The sequence below is a fragment of the Callithrix jacchus genome, chromosome 15 (assembly GCF_049354715.1).
Source record: "Callithrix jacchus isolate 240 chromosome 15, calJac240_pri, whole genome shotgun sequence".
Lineage (NCBI taxonomy): Eukaryota > Metazoa > Chordata > Mammalia > Primates > Cebidae > Callithrix > Callithrix jacchus.
Genome location: NC_133516.1, coordinates 42,937,325 through 42,951,870, shown reverse-complemented (window position 1 = coordinate 42,951,870; position 14,546 = coordinate 42,937,325). Strand labels below are relative to the sequence as shown.

The window sequence follows — 14,546 nt, the reverse complement described above, 5'->3', positions numbered from 1 at the left end:
AATTTTTTATAATTGACTAATTAAATGGAGGCTAGAGTATTTTTGAACCTAAGGCTATATCTTAATGTTTCTACCTTTTTCTATTTAATTGCATTAACTATGTGAATAATCTATAATTACAATATTTTTTTTTCTTTCAGTGTCACAATATACATAAAATTTGGCTTACCGGCCAGACTATATACTAGATTACCATCTTCTGGGAGGCCACATATGTAATGGTTTTTAATGGTTTCCTCGAAAAGAACACCTCTTAACCCCCAATGCCCACCATCCCATCCCATCAAAACCAAATTGATCATCTTCCCAGCAACACGTTGCAGAGGTTAAGAACATGAGGTGGGATCTGTTGGGTGTGTAGGTGGATTCGTTAGCCTTGAAAAGCTTCCTTTCCACCTCTGAAAATGAGGTTAACAGTAGCACCTCTCACCAAAGGTTATTGGGAGTCCAATAACACAGAGAATGGAACCCAGTTTCTGATACAATCTGAACACTCAATAAATGCCAGTTAGTGTTGTTATTAGCATTCTCTTTTATAATTACCCCTCTTAATCCATAGGGATTTCATGATTACATCAAGCAGGTGATCCTAAGAAGAATTCTTTCTTAAACTTTAAGTCAAAACCAAACTTCCTCTGCCATCCTTCAAGTGGCGCAGACTCACGGAAACACTATCCAGAGCAATGGGATGCATCACTGATAGATTTTTTATTTTTATTTTTACAGCACAACAACAACAAAAACCCCCGCAAAGTGGTGGTATTTTAATGCTGGAGCAAACCCAGTATCATTTTTCAATATCTATCTGATGACAATCGGGTTATTAGGCTGTCAGAATTTTTTGATAAAATGTAGTGTTGGACTACCTAATTACATTGCTTCAGAGTCCAGTGGGGCTGCTGATCTGTTTTCTAATAATTTTTGACCAGGGTTGTTTTGTTAAAGGCAAACGTATCAGTCATGTGAGATAGGTTTGCTTTTTATGTTTACTAGTCTTAACATGAAAAATCCACGTAGGCCTGCTATTGTGGAGAGCAGTAATAATACACAGTTCTCAGACCCAGATGTCCCATTCATCTGAAAGTTTTAAGTCACTGGGGAGAAATGTCAAAGAGCCAGAAGTTCTGCAGATTTTATTTTAGTTTATATTTTGGTATTGGAAAATACATCATGAAATCAGCATTCTTAAATATGTACATTTAAAGTAACTTTTTATTATCCCATCCCCAACCTTTATTTTTTATTTTTAAAGATGAGGTTTGTTTTTTTTTAATAGATTGAAAACTTGCATGGTGGAGAGTACACACTAAGAAACACTTTTACATGCCTTCACTTGTATCACGCAGACTCAGGTTTAGTGGAGTTGGAAGCTCATTCAATTTGGGAGGTCCTCTTTAAGAAAAAAGAGCAAAAGATTATGAATAAAAATTGATGCAAAGATGAGTATTTATTTCAAAATGATTCAGTTAAATGATTTGGTGCCCTTTCTTTTGAGATTTCTTTGCCACAGATGCTTACAGAGAGATGTCTCTTCATGTCGCTTCCCAGCTATAACATGGATTCCCAAGGACTCTTGGCACTCTGAGGGGACATGCAACAGGGACCCTGAATTTTAAACTTCATCAGCATCATGTCAATTATTCTCTGTCTCTTTGAATATGCTGCTGAATCAGTGACAATATAACCGGTTAGATGACATCTAGGAAGCTGGAGAAGACATTTAGTTGGAATTAGCTGTGAAATGGAGTTTCAAGTTAACCTCAAGGTGGATATTGCAGATTTTAAAGCAAATCGGGAAAATAGAAAAGCTTTATAAAGCATAAAGCTTTAAAAATAGTTACCAAAAAGTAGAATAATTCCAGGATACATAACTTCTCTGCATAAGTTATTGCAGTGAAAGATTCATTAGAAAAATGTAACGATAAAAAGAAGAGGTATCTATGTTTTCCAGAAAGCTGTATTTCCTGAGGTGTTTAATTTTTTGTATGTCTCACACAGCAAGCTTTCTGGTGGCAGAGCAACATCTAGCCTTGACATCTGATGTAAATCTTTATGCTCTCTTTGGAATAAAACGATTGCAGCACTTTCTTACCATCAGTGGGGCATGAATTGCTGATATGTTATTTGATGGATCCAAGTATATCAATTGTCTTTGACACCAAGAGCCTCGATGGCTCAAACTCTAGAGATAGTTATTCAAAGAAGAGTTTTAGTCCTTGGCCATGGAATGCCCCATAACCCAGAGAAACCCGAAACCCAGGTTAGCCTTTCGATTCTGTGTGTTCATCACTTATGTATTTACTTACTGCCAGTCACTTTGTTGAATGCTCTGAGATACTAATGTTTGTCAACTATGATTTGCTTATGCGAAGATGAGAAAGGATCTTGGCTACTGCTTTATCTGTCTACTTCCAGTACATGTCAAAAGTCCACTAGTTTGGGAACTTAGATTAGTTACCTGTTGTCTTAGTCCATTTGGGCTGTTATAGCAAAATACCACAGACTTGGTAATTTGTAAACTGTAGACATCTGTCACTGTTCCGGAGGCTGAGAAGTCCAAGATCAAGGCACCAGTAGGATTGGTGTCTGTTGAGGGCTGCTCTCTGATTCCAAGATGGTGCTTTGTTGCTGCACCCTCTAGAGGGAAGTACACCATATCCTTACATGGCAGAAGGGACAGATGTGCTCCTTTGACCTCAGCCCTTTTATAAGGGTGCTAATCTTAGTCATGAGAGCCTTGCCCTCTTGACTTAATCACTTCCCAAGGGCCACACCTCCCAATACTGTTGCATTGGGGTTTAAGTTTCAACAATTTAATAAATTACTAATTAATTAATTAAATTTAATTTTGGAAGGGACACCATCATTCAAACCATAGCACCTATGTTGTAAAGTCAAGCTGAGTTGATAGCATATGTCATGTGTTCACTCTTTAATGAAGATTTTCCTTGAGCTCAGTTTGGTGACTTTGATGGCAGAGGCAGTCAAGCTGGCATCTGGGTGGAAGATGCATGTTGAAAGTGGCAGAGATGGACAAAGGGATTTTAGGAGAGTTTCTGGTGGCTTGGGAGTATATTTTACCCATCTGGTATTTCTTCAAGAGAGAATCCAGGTTTAAATTACTTGAACTGTTGTTAATTATTTTTGGTTTCTTAATTTTGTTGGTTTTTTTTTGTTCTTGTTTTTTAAATGTGTGTTTAGTTTGACAGACTCTGAGGTATTTATATGCAGTACTGCTTTTCTTCCCCTCCTGCCACAATAACATACACAAAAGCATGTAAACTTACCTTTTGTCATGTTCTCTATCCTTTTCTGAACCTTTTGTGAGGGTTTCACAGAAGTCCTGCTGGGATCCAGGTCTTCTTTTCATTTAACGGATGAGGAATTGTAAATCTAGGAAGATGTGCTTTTGTGGTTTCCTCGAGATCATTCCATGCCCTTCACCATGACTGGAACCCAGCTGACTGACTCCCATCTCTAAAGTTCTAGAAGGGGTGATCTGTATATAGGCCAGTTTGGCTAATGGTACCATCACAAGCATCCCATTGCAAGTATGTATTGCACAGAATTGCATGGTGACATCTTAATTGGCCATTTAATTTACATAGATACAACATTTTCAAGGCATTTGAAATATCGGAATAGCCTGAGAAATGTGCACATATTATCTGCTGAAATTAATATGTGGAAAAGATTTAAAGATATACCAGTGTCTTAACAACAACTGAAGACACAGTTTGGCATGGCTATAGCATGTGAAAAATACCTTTCTTACAGAAAACATATGCTGAATCAGGCATTTTCATTTGGAAGTTAACCAACAGTTGGAGTATAAAAATGGAATCATTAGCTCCCCCACGCCCAGAGTAAATTCTGAATAGATCAAATTTGCCAATGCAGATGGACCATACAGATTCTGAAATCCCTTTCTGATGTTTCATATTTAATGATATGCCTATTTATTTAGAAATTTAAAATGATTATACTTATTCACATAAATTATATCTGTAATTAAATGTCTCTTCCCTCAGCATTGCAGTATAATTGTTTTATCATGGTGGTTCTTGGTTTTGAGATTCCATAAGAATTGTCTGTTGTTGTGTTTACTTTAGAGTTAGACCGTAAGCAGTGGATGGAGATTTTATATGTAGCACAAGATCTTGAGTTTCCTAATTTGTTTTTATGTTACTTAAGCAGAATTGAAAGCATAGCCTTATGTAAAACTAAGTCCATGTACTGTAGGGGGAGGATGCATGTTGGTACCTTTCTAGCACCTGCAGTTTCCATTATCCCTCTTCTGCACCCAGCCTTTAGTAGTGGGATCCTCCCACACTCCCACCAACCTTAATGTGAGTATCATGGGGTTTTTACATAAGTTCCCAATTACTGCAGGTCAAGATTCAATCAAAAGAGTTCTTTTCTCCATTGCAGTTCACTTAAGTAAAGCAATCTCACATTAAAAGTCCAGAGCACTGCAGAAGGCACAGAGTGATAACAAATAGGAGGACGAGTTAGAAGAGACGTGCTGGCTGGGAGGACTCAGTAGGTCCTGGGCTTTAAGCAAAGTGTAGTGAAGATTGGATAAACTGCTGTTAAGATATGTGTATAGAGCTACTTCTCCTTAACCTGGCTTGGTGCCCAAACCTCCTGCTAAAAGAGTCACTTTTAAGTGTTAAATTTATCCTTCAATTTTCTTTTTTATAGCTTAACAGTCTCTTTAGGTTCTCACAAAGTAGAGTGGTAGGAAATTTGTATTTTTTTCTATGAAACTTTCTTCCACTGAAAGCTTGTTGGAAAATAAGAGCTATGTTTTGCAAATAAACCCCAGAGGTTTGATGGACTGTATACGTACATTCTGTGAAATAGAGTGAAATGCTATCCGCCAGAGATACCTTACAGTTCATACCACCAAAGACATCAAAGGCATTCTAACAATAATAAATACCACAGTCTTTAGAAACAACATACACAATACATTATTTTTAGTCCCTAGGCAAGCACAATTACTGGAAAATAAATTATCCAGCACTTTTGGAGTGATAAATTAGTAAATTGTCAATTCTCCAAAATATAGCTGCTTGAATTTTTTAAAAAGAGATTTTTTTTTTTTCCTTTTCAGAAGTTCCAATGAGAAAGCAACAAAAAGAGAAATTTTCATGGTTCCATACAGGAAAGATGACAGGATGGATTGTGAACTTGTAGGTTACAACTAGCTGCACATGTATTTTATTTGGTCTGCATAGTGTTTTAAAAAAATTAATTTAAAATATGAACATTTTAAAATCGAGGTATTTAAAATAAATTTATCAGCTTGTGACATTCCTGGGGAGACATGGCAACATCTGGCCCTGTCTCCTCCCTGGTAGTATTTTCTTGGAGCAGAATAGTAGCTGCACTGCTTCCTTGCAGGTGGAAGAGTGAAGGCTTGCTTTATCTTGACTAGGCCTGCTTTACTCGTTTATGATACCTGCCTGCCCCTGCTGGCCGTTCTGACCCCTGCCGGCCGTTCTGACCCCTGCCGGCCGTTCTGACCCCTGCCGGCCGTTCTGACCCCTGCCTAAGGAAAACCACAATAGCCTTCTGCAAAATGTGTTCACAGCTGGGAGAGGAAGAGGCTTAATTTGTATTGCAGAGAGAACTGGCATCAGTGGGGGCTCTCGGGGTCGTATGGGGCAGTTAGGAGCATTCTAGGAACATGGATTGGAGCTCCAGTGTCAGTGAGTTTTAGATACAACTTCTCAGACCTGAAACTGTCATAGAAAGTGTTTCCTTTATTATCTTGGTAACTGTATTTTATTTGCTTTTTAGAAATTCTTCAATGCTTAGATTAAAATATTGTTTTCATTGGATACTACTATCACATAATTCAAAAGGTGTTGAAGATGTACAGTGGAAAGTCAGTCTCCCTCCACTTTTGTCCCTCGTGCCTCAGCTCCACTCTGGGCAGTAACCATTGTGTGTGTTTCTTGTGTGTCATTCCAGAGATGTTCTATGCCTATATACACTTACGTACTTTTCCTTACATGAATAATAGTCTTCATATATGCTGTGCTGCCCTTGCATTTTCCCCCTTGCATATTTTAAGCTAAGTTTACATTAGAGATCATTGCATCTTGGTACATGAAAAATGACCTTGTTATTTTTGATGTCTTTATTATATGCTCTTGTGTAGTTGTATTATAGTTTATTCAACCATAACTGTAGTAAGTACATATACTAATATATAACTGAGATTGTTTTCTCTCTTTCAATGACAAAATTATGTGTATTATTTGCAATTTTCCTATTTCTACAGCCTCTCCTTTTTCCCCATGACTTTGATTGTACTCACAAAACAAAATGATTGACATGAAACTTCAGGTTCACCCCTAGGCAAAAAATGCAGCAATTTTGGTCACAGCAAAATTTCTTCCCCCCTCCCTGCCCATCTCTCTCAGAAAAACCACTATATTTAGTTTCATAAAAAAGAGATGAATGAAGGACTATGCTTACCCAGGGTAGTTATGTTTTCACACACTCTGGATCTATGATTTTCAAACTTTCATGTGCATAAGAATTTTCTGGGGATCTTGGGACAATGTAGATTCAGAAGGTGGGGTCTGAAAGTCTGCATTTCTAACAAGTGCCAGGTGATCCCCAGATTGCTGGGTTGGGCCAACATACTTTGAGTAAGAAGACTTATGGAAATTTGTTGCCATTTTATTTTAATGTAGTGAGTGGTAGTGTTCAGATTTCACAAATACCCGTAATCATTCTGTTTTGTTTTTTTTTTTTGCTTTTTCTAAAAAGGAGTCTTGCTCTGTTGCCCAGATTAGAGTACAGTGGCTCCATCTTGGCTCACTGCAACCTCCGCCTCCTGGGTTCAAGTGATTCTCCTGCCTCAGCCTCCCCAGTAGCTTGTATTACAGGTACTTGCCTCTGTGCCTGGCTAATTTTTGTATTTTTATTAGAGATGGAATTCCACCATTTTGGCCAGGCTGGTCTCAAACTCTTGACCTCATGATCCACCCACCTTGGCCTCCCAAAGTGCTGGGATTACAAGCATGAGCCACTGTGCCCAGCCCAATCATCCTATTTTACAGATTGAGAGTGGTGAGTTTGGTGGCCAATAGTGGTATCTTTTGCATATATGAAAGTGGAATAAGTAATATATGCTTAGTTTCTGTTTCAGTATATTTTATAAAATCCTTGATTTAGGTGTATAATGCACTTTAGTTGGTATATTTTTAAATTAATATTTTAGTCTATTAGATTATGAGATAACAAAAGAGCTTCTGCATCGCAAAAGAAACTATCAGCAGACTAAACAGACAACCAACAGAATGGGAGAACATTTTTGCAAACCATGTATTTGACAGAGGTCTAGTATCCAGCATCTATTTATGAGGAACTTGACAAATTTACAAGAAAAAAATGAACCCCATAAAAAAGTGGGCAAAGGACTGGAATAGACACTTTTCAAAAGAAGACATACATACAGCCAACAATCATGTGGAAAAAAAGCTCAACATCACTGATCATTAGAGAAATGCAAATCAAAACCACAATGAGATACCATCTCACACCAGTCAGAATGGCTACTATTAACAAAATATAACAGATGCTAGTGAGGTTGTGGAGAAAAAAGAACACTTAAGCATCTTTGGTGGGAGTGTAAATAGTTCAACCATTGTGGATGATAGTGCGGTGATTCCTCAAAGGCTTAAAGACAGAAATACCATTTGACCCAGCAATCTAATAATCCCATTGGTATTGTTTGGGTATGTAATACCAGTGGGATTTTAAAATTTGGGCTATATACCTGAAAGAGTATAAATCATTGTATTATAAACACACATGCATGTGTATGTTCATTGCAACACTATTCACAATAGCAAATATGTGGAATCGACCTAAATGCCCAGCAGTGATACATTGGATAAAGAAAATGTGGTATGTATGCACCATGAAAAACTAAGCAGCCAAAAAAAAAAAAACGAGATCATGTCCTTTGCAGAAACATAGATGGAGACGGAGGCCATTATCTTTAGCAAACTAACACAGGAACAGAAAACCAAATACTACATATTCTTATTTATAAGTGGAAACAAAATGATGAGAACACATGAACACATAGAGAGGAACAACACACACTGGAGCCTAATGGAGGGTGGAAGGCAGGAGGAGGGAGAGGATCACGAAAAATAACTAAGGAGTACCCAGCTTAATATGTGGGTGATGAAATAATCTGTATGACAGCCCCTCATGACACATGTTTACCTGTGTAACAAACCTGCATATGTACCCCTAAACTTAAATGTTAAAAAAAGATTATAGAGAGATGGAAATAATTTTAACTTGTCACTTTTTTTTTCTTTAAAGAGATTATTTACATATGGATTAATATGGGAATAAAATTTAATTGCAAAGTAAAACCAAGGTAGTTTGACCAAGTTGTGGTGACTTAATTATCTCTTTCCACTACATTGTAAATTCCCTGAGGACAAGAACTGTTGAATTGAATTGTTTGTCCTTTGATAAATCACTATTACCTATGAGGAAGACTTTCTCCTTGCCCAAACTTTAATTAGACTTCTCTGAGCCCTCTTCCCAACTGGAGACCTTGGCCCCAGACCTCATTCCTGTATTTGATCCTTCTAGCCTGGCGTTAGCAATAATCTTGTTAAGTGATAGCTGATCACAAGGATGTGTAATCAAGTTTCTTACCCCACCCTAGATGTCTGAGAACTTGACCTACCTTCAGCAAAGAATCCTATAGGAATTAATTTAGCAAGAATTTCCTTACTCCTCTTAGTGGTTTTCTACCCATTGAACCCCTTATCTGCTCTAACACTGGCTATAAATTCCTGGCTATCTATCTTTGTTGTATTTGGAGTTGAACCTGATCTCTCTCCCCTGTTGTAACACTGCTATTGCAATAGTCTTTAATAAAGTCTTCCTTACCATTTTAACAAATGTCAGAATAATTTTTCTTTAACATCTGTTTCTTACCCCTCTGCATGGTTTTTTTCTTGTATCATTTTAAAAGCAATAAAAGGGAACAAAGAAGTTCATTTCTCATCACATTTTATTTTTCTATGTGATTTAAACTAATATTACTTACAACTAAATTCATATTAAAGGTGAATATCACTCAAAATGTGAAGTTTTTAAAGATACCTTTTGAAATAAATCTGAATTCTTACCAAGCTTTTGGGTCATTAAAAGATAATTTTAAGTAAAATGTAAAGTTATGACTCATATAGGTATAAAAATGAACACATGCTAAAGATTTTATTTTACTTAAAATGACTTGAGAGAACCAGGCAGATGTTATAACTGGCTCAAAGGGAAAGTCAAAACAGTACAAATTTATATTGAAAAAAGAGTGTTAAGATGAGTTGCAAATCAAGATAAAACTATTTTTTCCACAGTAAGAAGTCAATTAAAATCACAACCTGTAAGACAGAATTTATATGTATCTATCAGTTACCTACAACTTACAAAAAGGTGCAAAATAGCTCAAAGATGTTGTACAAGGCTACAGGCAGACAGCTGGAAAGAGTGTGTTGTAGATGATGTGTAGATTTTCATTGAAATGTAATAATTTTTTCCTTCAAGTTGGAGGCCATCTTTGACTTAGGTGTATGCCCTAAGTTTTGATTTAGAATTTATCTTTGAAAAGTACAAAATGACCCACTAATTGGGGATGACCACACACACGTAAATGGCAAAGAAAGAGATCAACATATGTATGCTAGAAAACATGGGAAAAAGTAGGGACATTTCATAACACATAGCCTCTGGCTTTCAACCTTGTAGCCTGAAGACGGAAAGGAAAAAGAAATATCTTTCCCTGTACTGGAAAATTTCAGCTTCATGGTGTGAGTTAACTATCCGCCCAGATCAGGCTGTTTGTAAGAATTCATTTTCATTATTGAGCTTATGCACTTGAACCAGAAAATATTTAGAGAAGACAATATAGTGGGAAATCATCAAAAACAGCTTGAAACCGTGCCTGGAACTAAATCTGTATTGTTCAGAAACCAAGTTGAGCCAGTGAATGCAGGAGCTGAGACACTGTGTGGCCTCCATTCTGAGAATGCTGGTGGAAACACAGTATTGTTCAAGTTAAGACATGATAAATCCCTGTCACAAGGTTGACTTAGGTCTTCCTCACTGGGAGGCAGAGCCAGAAAAATGAAACCTTCAGGTGAAATTGAGAAAGTTCCGCCTCAGGCAACTGCCATTAGGTTAAATTCTTTCAGATGCATTTTATAGCCATTCTTTGCATGCTTTTGTCACTCATTTTTGAAGTCACATTTCTAAGAGTGTTTGTTACCTTTAGTTCTATGGATCATTTTCTCTACCTCAGGGGTAAGCAAACGGTTTTCGTAAAGGGCCAGACAGTAAGTATTTAAGGCCTTGGGACCCTACTGATTCTTTCACAACTGCTCAATGCCATCTTGTAGTGTGAAAGCAGCCCTAGACAGTAGGTAAATGTGGCTGCGTACCAATGACATTTTATTTATTGGTATGGAAATCTGAGTTTTATAAAACGTTCATGTGTCATGAAACATAATTCATTTGAATGTTTTCAGTGCTTTAAAAATGTAAAAATCATTCTTAATCTGTGGTTGTATCAAGAGGCAGCTGTTCAAATTTGGCCCTGTGGGCTGTGGTGTGCTGACCCTTGCTTTATAGAATGGGTGGGATATAGTTGCTGGATATAGACCAGATTTTTATTTTGTGGTTTTCTCACTTACCAGCTGAGAGATCTTAGGCAAATAAGCTTACCTCACTGAAACTGGGTTTCCTTTGTTGTAAAATGTGGCTGATCCCTAAATACAGTGTTGTGATGTGGACTAAATAAATTATGCCAAAACATGTAACTGTGCTTGGGCCTCCAAAAGCATTGAATAACTGTTTTCTTTCTCCGCTCTGTTCCTTTCTACCTCTTGGTATCATCTTTTTTCTTTTCTTTTCATTTTTTTGAGACACAGTTTCACCTGAAGGGCTTGTTGATACCTAGATGAATGGGCCCTCTTCCAGAGTTTCTGATTTCATTAGTAGGTCTGGGATGAGGCCTGACCTCATCCAAGAGGTACTACTGGTCTGGGAACCATACTTTGAGAAGCCTTCCTTTGTATCATGCTGCTCTCATTCCATAAAAGATTGAAGGTAGTTTCTTTTCATGCTTTGCCTTTGTTATGGTTCAGAATATCCAGAAATCCTAGGTTCTTTTGGATTTTAGGACTCTTTGGAGAAGGTGAGAGGAATTGCAGAGAGTTTACATTTTTATCTTGGTCCTTTCTAGAATCTGGAATACCACTGGACCTTCTAATTGGTTGATCTTCTTGGTTTTTCTAATCATCAACACTTATATCAAAATGTAGTCTCTCCTTTTCCTTCTCCTTTGGTCAGCTTTGGTCTAGATCCGTTTTTCTGATTTGCAATAGGAATATTCATAGCCCAATTTGTTCACTGGTCCATGGATCTACTGCATTGCTGATATATGCAACTGCAAGGGAGAAGAAAATATTTTTCTTTCCCATTGCTAGGTTAATGGCTGAGGCCCCTATAACAAAAGAAAGATTAATAAGAGAAAGGGACATAAATTTATTTAATGTATGTTTTATGTGACACAGAGAAAGGAAGACTAAGAAACAGGGCAACTTGTATATTTTTATGCTAAATTTGTGATGAAGAGTGGACAGTTGTGTAGAAGTATGATTGGACACAGGGGGTATGATCTAATGGTGATAAACGAGGGGAAAGTTAGCAAGCCTTCCTTGTTCAGATGTTTCTGTTTATCTCTGTGCCTTCAGAGAGAATGACATTCCTTTTCTCCAGGCATGGGAGGGTACCACTTGAATAAGGCCAATGAACCACTTTAGAGAAAAGCTGGAGATTTCTTTTAAGGCCTGATTCAGGGGAAAAGTGTGGGAGAAGGTCAGAGACACTTTCCCTGCTTCCAGTGTTTTATCAAGTGCCAACGTGCCATGTTTTGGGGTAGTGTGTCAAGAACCCCATCACAACAAATACTGTTTGAGTCTTCTGTGTGTCAGACACCTGACTGGGTGCAGTGGTATGTAAAACTGGATGTGGTCCCGATCATCAGGGAGCATTATTCTAGTGAGGAAAAGAGACATTAGTCAGAAAAGCCAGATACATAAATGTCAATGGTGTTAAGTGCAAGAAATATAACAGGGAGACTTAAACTTCTTGGTGGAGAGGAGGAGTCGTTAGGCAATGCTTGTTTATGGAGACTGTAATTGTACCCAAATCTGAAGGAAGGTTAGAAATTAACTAGGTTCAGAAGCTGGAGGAGGGAGGAGGGAGGAACATTCCAGTCTGGGAAATGGCATGTGCAGAGGCTATGAGAGACAGGAGTATGGCACAGTTGGATAACGTAAGTCTCGAAATTGATAGCCTTAGTTCAAGATCTATCCATGTATTAAAGAATAATTCTTAAAAAAAGGTGAAATCATGACTCTCATACTGATATCAAATGAAAACATGTTAAAGATTTTGTCAACTTATAATGAGAGAACCAGCCAATTTTTTATTTTTATTTTTTGAGAGGGAGTCTTGCTCTGTCACTAGGTGATCTCGGCTCACTGCAACCTCCCCCTCCCAGGTTCAAACAGTTCTCCTGCCTCAGCCTACCAAGTAGCTGGGACTACAGGTGCGTGCCACCATGCCCAGCTAATTTTTGTGTTTTAATAGAGACAGGTTTTCATCATGTTGGCCAGAATGGTCTGGATCTCTTGACCTCATGATCCACCTGCCTCAGCCTCCCAAAGTGCTGGGATTAAAGGCGTGAGCCACCATGCCCAGCTGAACCAGCCAAATACTATAACTAGTCTAAAGAGATTAAAAAAAACCCAGACACATTTATGTATCAGGAATACTAAAAAGAATGTTACTAATGAAGGTAAAACTGGTTTCTGTGGGTGGGATAGGAGGATTAATTGAACCTCCAGAGAACGAAACACAATTTGCTTGCCTATATGCAAGAATTATTTTGCTTTGTTATCAGTTATCTATAATTTACAGAGTTGAAAATTAGTCCTCATAGAATCAGAATCTGATAATCTGGTAATCGGGAAATGAGCTCCTGTATATTCTAGACAAAACATAGTTTTATACTGAAACACAATTTTTTTTTTCCTGCAAGTGCTTGAATCATAATGTATTTTTACGGTTTAGAGTTAGTTGGATTTGGTTTTAAGAGGTCCATATCATAGATGTTACCCCAAGAAGTATGGGGTAGAATTTATTGCTAAACAATTTATACACTACCTTGAGTATGAGCCATCATGTTGAGTAAAATATCCAGCTGGTCATACCTTGGTAACTCCCTTTAAACACAAGTCTAATGGATAGCCTATGACCCTTCTTCCTTCTGGTATGAAGCAAGAAAAAAACCTGAGAAGAGGCAATCAGAAAGTGAGAGGGACTTTCCAGTGAATCTGAAAACTAAAGTAGTTTTGCCAAGGTGAGGTCCGCTGCAGCCTCCAGAGGGTTTGCAACAAAGAAAAAGGTTTCTTCAAGTGTGTCAGGTTAGAGTCTTAAAAGAAAGATAATCATTCGGTCAATTAACAAAATGACTGGTGCTGGTGAGTTTTAATTGATGATTTGCTTTGTTAAAATGTTAAACCAGCATTGACAGGTACTACAGCTCTTTAATGGGCTCTCCCACTCAGGAGTCTTGTGTTACACAGTTCCCTAATATTTAAGAGAATCAAAAACTCATCGCCTTTTTTCTTTTGTAAACTGGGTGTGTTCAGTGTAGACGCCTTGTTTTCGTATCAGTGCTGTACTGTACCAGGAGACAGAATTGGAATGGCACCTTTTAATTCCGTTTGTAGCAAGCCAGAGTTCCGAATGGCATTTTCACGACTGTTTGATAAAAAATGTCACTGGTTTTGATTGAGTTGTGTTATTAACCTCTAGCTAGAGAGTCTTTTTATTTTTCTTTTTTTGATTTAGTGCAAATGTGTATGACTCCTCAGTAATGCATGCTGTCTCTTGTTTCTGCTGGAGAACTCTGGCCAGTAGAATAATGCATTTCATTGGCTGGTTCAGTGAAAAAACTTTAAATAAAGAAATGGCAAGATAAGTAAGTTACCTTCAGGTGATAGCACTGCTGACATTTTTTCTTCTCCTAATGTAGTAAAATATGTTAAAACTGTCTCTTAACAAATAGCAATTTGTGGCCAGGCATGCTGGCTTATGCCTGTAATCCCAGTACTTTGGGAGGCTGAGGTGGGCAGATCATGAGGTCAGGAGATAGAGACCATCCTGGCTAACGTGGTGAAACCCCCATCTCTATTAAAAATGTAAAAAAGTAGCCGGGCGTGGTAGCACACACCAGTAGTCTCAGCTACCTGGGAGGCTGAGGCAGGAGAATCGCTTGAACCCAGCCAGATGAGTTGCGGTGAGCCAAGATCACACCACAGCACTATAGCCTGGGCAACACGTGAGACTCTGTCTCAAAAAAAAAACCAAAAGAAAGCCATTTATTTACTTCTGCTGTAATCATGGGTGAAAGTGCTGTGAAA

At 37.9% G+C, this 14,546-nt stretch overlaps 1 protein-coding gene across 13 annotated transcripts in view; it reads left to right on the top strand.

Moving 5' to 3' along the window:
• Positions 1–14,546, top strand: part of FHIT (fragile histidine triad diadenosine triphosphatase) — a 1,534,178-nt gene that overhangs the window by 59,531 nt on the left and 1,460,101 nt on the right. For 3 of the 13 annotated variants that reach the window (XM_078351379.1, XM_078351378.1, XM_054246228.2), the window contains exon 1: positions 5,556–5,717. The exons of the other annotated variants lie outside the window; for them this stretch is intronic. The gene's annotated coding sequence lies outside the window, so the exon portion shown is untranslated. Of the gene's footprint in view, positions 1–5,555; positions 5,718–14,546 lie in introns of those variants that run through there. 13 annotated transcript variants of the gene reach the window in all.